Below are 11,426 nucleotides of genomic sequence, written 5' to 3'. Positions count from 1 at the left end.
GGAGCCGCCACCGCGTGGCTTCGTCTCGTCTTACCATTGTCCGACCGTTCTTCCTTATCGATGATTCTTTCGTTCGTTCCCCTTTGTTCCCGCGTTTTATCAAGCATTGTCTCGGGGAATCAGCCCGTGTACCATCGTACAGCCACAATAGGACATTTTTCACGTGTCCTTTCTAACCAGCGCGGTACGGAACACGTCGTTTCGACCGCAACGAATTTAAATACGCACGCTCGACGGAACAACTTTACAGACCGCCGCGTTTATTATTCTAATTTACGGCTAATCAAAATCCTTCGGTTAATATTCATCCAAAGACACCGGGAGCTAAAGCGAGGCTGCGCAGGGGAACGTACCTCGCGATTCGACGAGACGAGCTTAATTAATTGCAGCGAAATTAATTAGCCGTGTAACGCAGGTTACTTAATTGACCAGCAAAGAACGAATCTTAGGCATTCGTGATAAGAGGACAGTCCACCTCGTCGAAAGGCTAATCGGACAACGAGATCTCGACCTCGGCCAGATGGAGCGAGAAGGGAGGAGAAGAAAAATAAAAAAGATGGAGTCCACGGGGTGTGGAGCAAGGAGGAAAGGACACGACAAACGAGAGGGAAGAGGAGAGTGGCGAGAGCAGTAGCCTCGGCCACGAGTTTCGTGATTCCCTGCGTATTATCCAGCGTGTTACGCCACTGTATAAAATTCCGGTTCTGCAGCCCCCTCCGGGGACCGTTCGGGTACCCGTTCACCCCCCACGTTATCTCTTCGGCTTTTTTCCTCTCGCTCGTTTTTGCCCCGGACACCGCGAGCAGCTCCTCCTCGGCCGAAAACCGAGCGCATTATCAGAGAGCAGTCGTGAAATTTCGACTTGGCCAATCAACGGGCTTGTCAGGTGCACGGAGCCTCGCTTGTGTATCGGGAGGAAAGAACTGGAAGACGCTATCTTCCTAACGAGGAGGAAAGTGATAACGCGTTCAGCAATATCGCGACAGCTAATGAGAAAAAAGGTAGCGGAGCCAGCGGACTAAAAACAGATTAAGTGCTCCAATAAATAGGCGGTTATTCGATGCTTTATTGAACGCCGCGAAAAATAGGGTACTCGAAATTAATGCCTACAACGATGGATGTTCTTAAAGTTGCACGCTTTTGAAGAGCTACGTATATCTGGACAAGAATTACAAATACAGACGAAGCTTGTCGTTAAACTTATTCTCGTTGCTGTTATTTGTTTCCTTTATAATTTGTTTTTTAGCGTTGTTCGACCTTTCAACAAATGCTAACTACATTTTTCTAGTCGAAAAGAAAAGATAGGGACCAATTTTTTGATTCTTCGCCGTGCGTCGACGAGTTGAGTCGAATATTTCTCTTTCCGGGAGGCGCGACACGAAGTTTCAGCTTCGTCGTGCAAAACGATCCCGTCACCCGGTCTTCCCTCCTCTTACCCGTCCACGGTGCGTTTAATTGCAATTTAATCTTCAAATCGACGACGCACAGCACCGGAGCGGAGTCACGCTCGTGCTGCCTTCGCCCCGAACCCCGTGCACTAAGCAATGCATTTGTATGCGCTCCGTTCGCTCCGCCGGGTCCAATTCTCTTTTTGCCGCGTTTCGTTCCATGCATTTCGTTCTAGTTTATTTGGAGACATCGTGGTTCCCTCTCGAGCTGGTCCAATCCGCCGATGAGGAGCATTGTTCTAAGGCAGTAGCGTAGCCGTGACATCCGCGACGGGCGATCGAATCGCTGTTTCCTCGTGGATCGATTGACGAATTTGTTTCGTATCGATCCTCGTCAAAAATCGTTTCACTTCATCTATCTCTTTTTTGTCTCTACCAATCGAAAGTAACAATGGATAGGAAAATTATAGGCTATGTCATGAAATACTATAAGAAAAGATATATTTTGAGGGCCCCAAGTGATCCTGCTTCGATATGGTAACGGTTAAAGGGGCACGCAGGTCTGAACGAGACTTAAGATGTCGTTAATAAAAAAAGAAGTAATTATGGAGCCACGATGCCACCCTAAGCTCTATCGCTCAGCCTAGAGCCTTGTTCGATGCTGCTTAAAACAAGCAAGACTATGAAGGGACGTCTAGGATCTTATTCACCTTGTTGAGTTATGCGCGGAATAATCGCTGTTTCGCCAGACGGGACAGAGGCGAGCGTAAGTCTCGCTGCCGGTATCAGCGAATGAATAATTAGGCGAAGACAGGTTATCGGGACTGTGGCGCATGAAATATCGTTCGTTTTCTGCCTCATCGACGCGGCCGTTTTTCAGCTAAAAAGATACCGATGACTAATGGTATCAAACGCGTATCGCGTAAGCGTGTATCATTTTCGCGCAACAGACGCCCGCTTCCTAATACGATCTATCTCGAGCGACCGAGTTATTAATTCCCGGACGAGGCTCGCTACTCCGCGGAAGCAACGACTTCGTCGACGTTGTACGCAGTGATAAATCGGCGCGGATCGTGACTTTACGGTACACCCTGTATATGTTTGCCCTACACCTTTTCGTGCCTGGATGGCCTGGACTTGGGCTGGTTCTCGTCCCTCTTACTCTTCGTCTCGCTCGCCGGCTCTTCGGGTTTTGTGTGGCTCGCTTCGCGAGATCCTCCATTTCTTCTTGTTTGCCTCGTCCGGCGTCCTCCGTGCGCGTCCTCTTCGTCCCTCCTCCTAGTTCGTCGTCGTTTCTTTCTCCCCTGTACGTGCCATCCCCCTCCGCTGACCCTCCCCCATTCCACGTCCGATGCCAACGCTTACCTTTCCTCGGCCGTGTTCCTGTCCTAACTGTCGCTTTGCATCCTTCTCCGCGTCGATTCGCATCCGTTTCCCAACCAGCCGGCGATCCTGGGCCTCTCCTGGGCTCGAGGAAGCGGATCCGGCCCGCATTCCCCTTTATTAACCCTTAAACGACGCGCTTTCCCCCAAGAGGAACTCCTACTATGAGGGCGCTTGTGCAAAGTCTGAGTAAAAGGACCGAATTGCTGTTATAGACGTCAAGGTTTAGCATTTCTTAGAAAATGAAACTTTATTTTCCCCCTTTCTTGCATTCCTTTTAATTGACATTCCCCATTTTGACGTTAGACTTCTTAATTTCTTGTCATTTTAAAGCTCGGAGAACTATAACTTTCAAAATACCAAATACCACACCCTCAATGATTACAAAAATTAATTTTTTGCATGAAACTATACATCAATTGAATGTTTTATATATCCTTGCAAACACAGCATTTTTATAAAAAATTGTAGATCGTTAAGGGTTGAAATAAAGAGGACTTTAATAAGCCCAGATAGTGTACCGTCTTTTAAGGGTTAATTTACCCCGATGTTCAGCGATCGTGGACAATCTGTAGGCGTACGATTACCGTCGACGCCGATCTCGCCGATCGGACTGGCCCGAGGACCTTGTAAAATCACTGTAGCGAAATCATCGACGGTCCGATGATAAGGAACCCGATCCACCAGGCTATTTTTACCGCGAAGACGGCCGTTCACGGCTTATCGATGGACATGAGCGTTATTAATAACGCGCCCGAGGCTCTCGTCGCGTCGCAGATTTACGAGGCGTAACTAAAATTTCGACGGAGAAAATTGAAAGCGATTTGCGCCTTGAACTACGGTTTTCAGGAATTTTAACGATGATCAGAACTTATTGATAACCCTTAACGATCGAAACAGCTCCGCTGTAGAGGCATATAATTTGTATTTAGAGCCGCTAATTTGATTCATTTATGCCGCTATAAAAAAATTACTTTACAATATCACATTTGCTATCGTTTGCTGCTTGAAATCGAAAGAAATTTACATGTTACAAATTCGAATAGGATTTCGAATTTCCATACGCGAAGTTAACCGATTTACGAGATCTCTATCGCCACGTAACAGTATCGTGTCGTACTTCAAAACGAACCGGATCTCTTTGATAGCTTCTACCGCGATTTACTTTTCAGCAAAGTCGTTTTTCAACTCTCCTTCGTGTTTTGCTCTCGACTCCTCAAATTTGCATCTACTAGTGTGTACACTGTCGGTGTCCCTTTCAAGACTCTTCTCGTGACCGACAAGGTACCCGGAAGATGACGTCGGGGTAAACACGGGTCCCTCACTCTTTCCCAAATCGTTAAACCACGGACAATCCTGACTGGAAGAAAAAAGTAAAAGTTTCTGGGTCCGACGTCAACCCCCGAGTCAAAGGTCTAGTGCCGAAACGAGAGGACGACCGACGTTCCTTTTGAAAAACGCATGCAGAAACACGAGTTTGACTCGAACGAAAGTTGGTCGTCGACTGTTTAATGTATTTCCTTTTAAAACGCTTTGTATTTGTGTTAAGAAATTCAGTGAAGAATATTTGGCAATTGGAGTGGTCGAATCATTCAGTTCCCCAATTTTTGGATCACAAATCAAGTCCCTGTAACTTGGAAACGTACCTATTTATAACTATAAAATTACTCTTAGTTATGTATACAGTTGCAGGTTGTGGTTTCCTTTAAAATTGTGTTAATAATCTGCATAATAACATAGAAACATAAATACTATTTGCTCATATCGTATGTACAAAGGCCTCCTTCGACAATAGTGGCTAAAACTAAAATCATCACACTACTAAGCTTAATATTTAAACCTACTAACAACAGGAACCAGTAATCTATCATCCTACGAAATTAAGTTACAATCATAGGACAGAAGGACAGATTCAATTCTTTCCTCGTAATAGTCGACGAATACGAGCAAGCACGCAGACATGTGCTTGTCATTTGGCAAACAATTCGACGAGCAGTCGAACGTTCGAATCTGAACGAACCCCAAACACGTGAATACGGCTCAAAGTCCAGTATTGGAAAGGGTGGACGACTGACATTTCGTCTGAAAAGCAAACGTAGAAACGCGAGTCCGTTTGAAACGCGAGCCGGTCCACGGATCGTTGAATATAATGCGCGCATTATGTGACCGCGCACCTATTTGGTGAAATTCAGGATCACCGTGGCTGCGGTCGGCGTCTTTGAGCGCCGTGCGACTCCTGGGGTACCGCGGAAAGGCACGTACTCGCGACCACGAACCATGACAATGCTCCGGCTGTTTCCCGAGGATATGCTCGTCCCCTCTTGCCGTTCTTTATCCTTTCGTAGGCTTATCGATCGTGATCGACGGGGTACACCCGTGACTCGGCTTTCACGCAACGGCACCGCTGCGTGCTACGAATTCGTGTACTCGCGTCGCGAAGCCTGCGTCCCGAGCGTTGGAACGCCGAGAGGATAGATTCCTTATCTCGAGAGGCCAAGTTCCTGGCTGTATCGGCGTTACTAATGCCGTGGCTGTTGTGACAGCCACCGTAACCGGCGGGGACGAGGATTTTAGGCGCGCCGGAATGTCTGACGGCAATAAAGCACTCTCGGGATCCGTAATTACGCCAGGACGGGTCACGATCTGTCACCGGTCGTGAACGATTCCGATGTTTCGCTCGGGCGATTATCTAGCGCCGGACGCAGCGGGACGCCATCGCGCAAGGGACAAGATATCGTTCGTTACCGTACACGGAAACGTCCGATCCGGGACGCTTTCGGTGCGGATACTCGAGCGCTTGCCAGTTGCATACGCCAGGGGTGGCGAATCTGCGACGACGCCCGTCCAAGATGACACGCGAGACAATTTTAATTGAGCGATCTTTTATTATATAGCCCAAAACGTTCTTTCTATCGAGTAGTCCTAATTAGAATTGCATAAACATTACTGACTAGAAAGGATCAAATTCATTACTGGTACCTAACTCGAAATATTGTTAGTCTTAGGGCGACACTAGTCTAGTGTGGAAACAAGTATAAATAAAAATTAATTTCATGAGTTTTGTTCCTGGTTTCTTGGATGCTACTCCACTGTGAAGAGGTTCTGCGCGAACCTAACGCGCCTACCGGGGCATCGAAGAAGCGGAAAACGAGAACGTTATTAAACCATTACCGCCCACCGGTCGCCGCGCCGGGGTACGTAATTCACCCGGCTAGGAGACCGTAATGGAATTACGTATACACGCTAATAGGTTTAAATATCCTCGCCCCGGCCGGTCGGTGGCTCGTGCACGACAAACTGTTATTAGCCGGTCGCGTGATTAATCGGACCCGATTCCACGCGAAAGCGTGTTTCTCGGCGGTTACACGCGCTCAAAGTTTTTTGATGTACTCGCGCGTTTAACGAGCCCGTGATGTACGATGTTCTTGCGACGCGTACACTCGGTGACACGTACACGGATTCGTACCATGCGAGGAGAAAGGCACTAGGCTTCGACTAACCCTTCTCCCCCTTGGGTTAACGCCTCACGAACACCAGAGGAGGGGAAAATTAAATAAAATCAATTTAATTTTTTAAGCAATTTATGGAAATTATAGAAATCTACTCGATTCTTGAAACAGACATTATGTTGTAATTAACTACGATAAAATTGCCTTTAATTACCAAGATAAACAGTTTTGCAATTAAACGTGAATCTGGTATAAAAGGAGATAACAAAATACGAGTGCGTGCAAAACTTTTGATGGGCTTTCTCGTAAGTGCGTTTCAAATTGGCTGCCATGTTATCTCAATAATGAGAGAACCGATCAACTTCAGACCTAGTTAGAAGTCGAGGAATGTGTGGAAAATTGATGTTATGGGTTTAGAAAACTATCATTCATTCTAATAGCTTGTATAGATCAAGATTTTCTGAATAATCTCAATCGTAATAAAAGTTGAAACACGTTTCTTAACATACTACAGGAAATAGTTAATAACTTTACATGTACGTAAGATAATTGTCGAAAAATTTGTGTGTACTTTCTTTATAGATAAATATATATGCATGCTAAATTTGAAATGTCTAACTGTTACATTTTCATTAAATGTATAAAAAAGAAAAAAGTTGCCCATCGATAAAGTGATAGAGAAGGGGTAGCTGAACTTGATGACCTTCCCCTCGCACGGCACGAATCCGTGTCATCGAGTGTACCACGGTCAGCCCGTGTCAGATGACGCTTCACAGCGGTTGTTTTTCAGATCGAAGATAGCAATTAAGCCTCCGATGACCATCATTTCTTGTCGAGAGGACGCGTTATCGGTCGCATCTATGGTTGTGTCCACTTCCGTGGGTCGTGAAGTTTTTTTTTTGACACATGTATCGCTGCGTCACCCGACGAGTTAAATGGTCCTGCTTTCGTTTTGCACAAAAGACTGCCCGATGACATCTTGAACGAACTACGAGCCTAATTGGCGGTCCGTCTCGTCCATTAGGGACGATAGATTTAGGACCCGCGGTCTAGAACAGTGTGAGACGTAAACCCTACAGGGAATAAGAGAAGCTTAATAATTCGAAGACAATTAAAAAATTCGACATTTGTTGGATGAGAGTTACAGGAAAGTATCGAGCAGAACAAGTAGAAAACAGGATACCGAAGATTCGACTGGCCTCTTTGTACCTCGATTGTGAACTCCGAACAGAGGCAAAGGTCACGATCCGGATTACTGGTTTCGTCTGTATCCATCCTCTTTGTGGAGAGGAAGAAAGAAGACGGCGATTCGAGTGGAAGACAAGCGTTCGATCCGACAAGATCGTCCTCGTCATCGACGTAGCCCCCCGCGATCCTCCTGGTCAAAGGTCACGAGGTGAGGTTTTGTTTAACGGTATCGTCCGTCCGTCCATCCACGATGCTAATACCTCTCGGTACACGATCATTACTCCGACGACTGGGACACTGATTGGCTCGTTACGTCACACGATCTCACGCTAATGATCCCAACAAGGCACCGGATATCTCCGATCGGCCGGGTCGTTTCGGAGGAATGTGAACGGGTTGCGCCCGACACTCGGCTTGTCTATGGATCATGTGAGAAAATCGATCTGATTCCGTCGAATCGAGGTCAGTACCGTGGTTTCATACCAAAATGCACGGTTCTGCTATACCCTGAACGAGAAAAAATAACCGTACCACGTGTGTAGGTATTTTACTGACACGCTAGTCGTAACCCTTGACCTGAATCTGACGCGGTTACTTTTGCGCAATTTTCATCCTTTCGCTGCTTAACAAAATAACGACGTACGTTACGAAGTTTGACTATTTTCGTTATCGTTATACTCGTTTCTTTTCCAACCCCTTGTTTAAAATAATTTTTGATTATTAATCAAACATTGTTCAGTCACCAAAGTTTTATTCAATAGTAAGAATGAATAAAATTTATTGCCTTCCTCTATAAATTTATATTGTCCCTGTGTTATTCGGTACATTCCTCGACTCAATTACCTTTCATCCGAGACACGATATTTCTACTCGAGAATTTTACTGTCGCCGTATCTCTTTCGAGGTTCACCCTCCGAACGATACTCGACATACTGTAATTTCGCCCGGCAAAAACAAAAACGTTACAATAATTACAATAATAACACTAAATTCCGCGTACCCACGTGCTTTTCTTCGATTCATTATTCTTGCCGCGTCGAGGTAGCCCAGGTCCGTAAAACGTTTACCAACCGTCCCGAACGGCGCGCGGAATCCTGGATCCCCGTCGCGTGCGAAGTATTTCTCGATAATCGCGAGAACGGAAATTATGTTCCGTTAACGACGCGGTGTTCTTGCCTGCTCGGGCCCCCGACGATCGTTTCAGAATCGTACCGAGCCGCCGCGAGTGGAATTCGCCGCGCGTCACCGCGTGCCGCTGTATCTCCTGACAATGAGTAGTAAAGCACGGTGATATACGCGAAAAGGGGGACCCGGGGGTATATCCCTTCTTTTTGCGCGGGAACGCGGCGCATTTTCGCGGGAGGCAAAACGAGTGGAAGAAACAGCACTCGTGGAGAGCGCCGAAGGGAAGGAAAAGGGAAGAAGACGCGCTCCTACGACTAAGGGAAAAAATTACGGTTGTCCTGCAGCCATGATAGTCTGCAAAAATGTTTCTCCGTGCAGCCAACAGCAGCAGCAACAGCAGCAGCAGCAGCAGCAGCGACGAACGCATTTGAATACCGCCTGTCCTTGGCAAGTATTGTCTGCCTTCCTTCTTCTTCTCCTCCTTCTGGCTCCGTTTCCTTCGGTTCCTTTTGCCGCCCCTTGGTTCCCCGCCACTCCTCGATCTCCTTTCTCTTAACTCATTATACGAGTTCTCCGCGTAATACGTACATATGTATGTACGTAAAGCGTCCGACGAACCACGTGTCTGCTCTGGCTAAATTGCAGGTTAAGATCTTCGTTTTGCGCGCCAGGAAGAATGCATCTAGCCGGGACACCGAGGAATTTCGGGCCCTTCCGTTCGGTATCAAGCAGGATGGACAGGAAGAATGTCACCACCGGTGGATCGTATTCGTCACCCGGGCCGAAAGATCGGTAGCCCCGATCTATGGGCAGAGTTTCTCGAATACACAAGCTCCCGGCGAAGAAACCCCGGTTCTCTTCGAAGAGGTGAATAGTATCTGACCCGAAGGTCCGTATTTGGAAAGTGAAACGACATCGACTTCGCTGCCCGTTATTGGATAAGAAGAAATACCTTGTTTACGACCTAGTCTTTACATCGACGACGGGTAATTACGTTAAATACAGTAAATATCGTACAAGAAATACAACCGATCGTGCCTGTCTATGTCTTCGCCGAGTATTTAATTTAATCTAACTGCAAGTAGTAATTGGTTCGGAGATTTTCCGAGTTCCACCGACCGTGGCGCGATAACAGGCTAAAAAAGCAGTTCAACTGTAATTTTACGACATTTGTTGCAAACGTCTAATCATGGTACACGCGCGGGAACGAGCGTCCCGATACGATTTATTGGAGCGCAAGGCACCGCGGGGGACGAAGTTGCACATTGACTGCTTCCACGCTAGCGAACGTGCAATTAGCACGAATGTAAATAAGAGAAATATAATTTAGAAACAGACGATCGCGTATACACGCGGCATAGCTGCATCTCCTCCTTTTTCCTTAGTTCTTAAGTCGGCGCGCTCGTACTTGCAACGTAACTAGGTTCAAACCATTACATTAAGCATACAGACTCAAATAAATTAACCTCGGTTAACCCTATTTATCAATTATATTGTAACCCATACCTAATCACACCCTCGAGCTTTTAACGCGTTCGCAACAGGCCTAAATTTGTATCATGTATAATATACCACCGGTGGTTCAGCCCGCCGTGAATGTGTTAAACCGTGTTTGGACCGACTTTTAAGTAAAATTTCCGCCCCCTGGAAGATTTAACGAGACGTTGAACGCGACCTTTTTGCTCAGAACGGCCTGCGTTTGCATATTACGCGCGCGCACGTGGTAAAGAGAGAAAAGCGAGATGGAGCAACGGTGGGCGTGCATATATTTGCTGTCGAACTATGAATCTAAGACCTCTTTTATCGCAGCTTGTCCTATAATTACTCGGACCGAGTCACGCTCGCATAAACCACAATCTTAACGCTTCTGATCTTTGCGCGCGAAATGTGTTATTTGTTTATCGAACTACACGCCTGTAATTTGTGTAACACGATGGATGCGTGACAAGCAACGCCATCTTACCGGCGTTGGCATAAATTTGTGCAAAACCGCTTGAAGTAAATGTACTGGAGCGGAAGACATTTTTAATATTTTACAAAAATGTCCATGAACACAAGATATTATTAGTAACAGTAAAGTAGATGGAAAGAAAGATAATTTAATCCCTGACACGTGAATGATTTTTCATTTGACATTGTCGTAGCAGAAGAAGATTGTTAATCTTATTGAGACCATGGCCAAGTTTACGAATAAGTATAGTAAGAATTTTGAAACATATACAAACAAGAATTCATCCCGTCCATTGCTGAATATTTGAAATATACTGTTGCTGGCATCGCGTCATGGTTGCATGTCACGGAACGGTGGTTAAGAATCACCGATTTATACAGTCGATTTAACAGCATGAATTTTATATCCCAAACTTTATTGCTCGCAATATTAGTGCACTGTAAAAACATTGTAGATGTTTTTATTATGTGTAAATTTGACAGCATACTGTATATCGTGTGTTTCAAGACCAGAACACCCTGTATAGTTCAGACGCAGTTCTGTTCGACTTATCTTCTCCTTCGTGCAATGTTGCACTTTTTCATCCGGAGGTGATTCAACAATAATGACGAAGTCAAACGCAGATATGCTGAGTTTTTGCTTCCAAAGTGCAAGCATGCTATTGCAGCGGAATACAGAATGGTTCCAAGAAGATGTTAAGAAGTTATCGATTGTAATGCTTGAAATTCTTGTTTGATGTAGTTGTACCTTGATAAATAAGGCTCTGAAATGAGCAATATTTTCTGGGGCACCATAATATTATGCGAACTCGAAACGTGTATTTCATAATAAATTTAAGATTAAAGAATGGATTTTAATGAAAATTAAGGGGCAGCATGCAAGTTGAAATGGAGAATAAAATAAATAGATTGATATAAAGAAATGTTCCTCTTGCGCGTCCTT

This window comes from Colletes latitarsis, chromosome 6 (genome assembly GCF_051014445.1).
Source record: "Colletes latitarsis isolate SP2378_abdomen chromosome 6, iyColLati1, whole genome shotgun sequence".
NCBI classification, from domain to species: domain Eukaryota; kingdom Metazoa; phylum Arthropoda; class Insecta; order Hymenoptera; family Colletidae; genus Colletes; species Colletes latitarsis.
Note: the sequence above shows the minus strand (reverse complement) of the source record.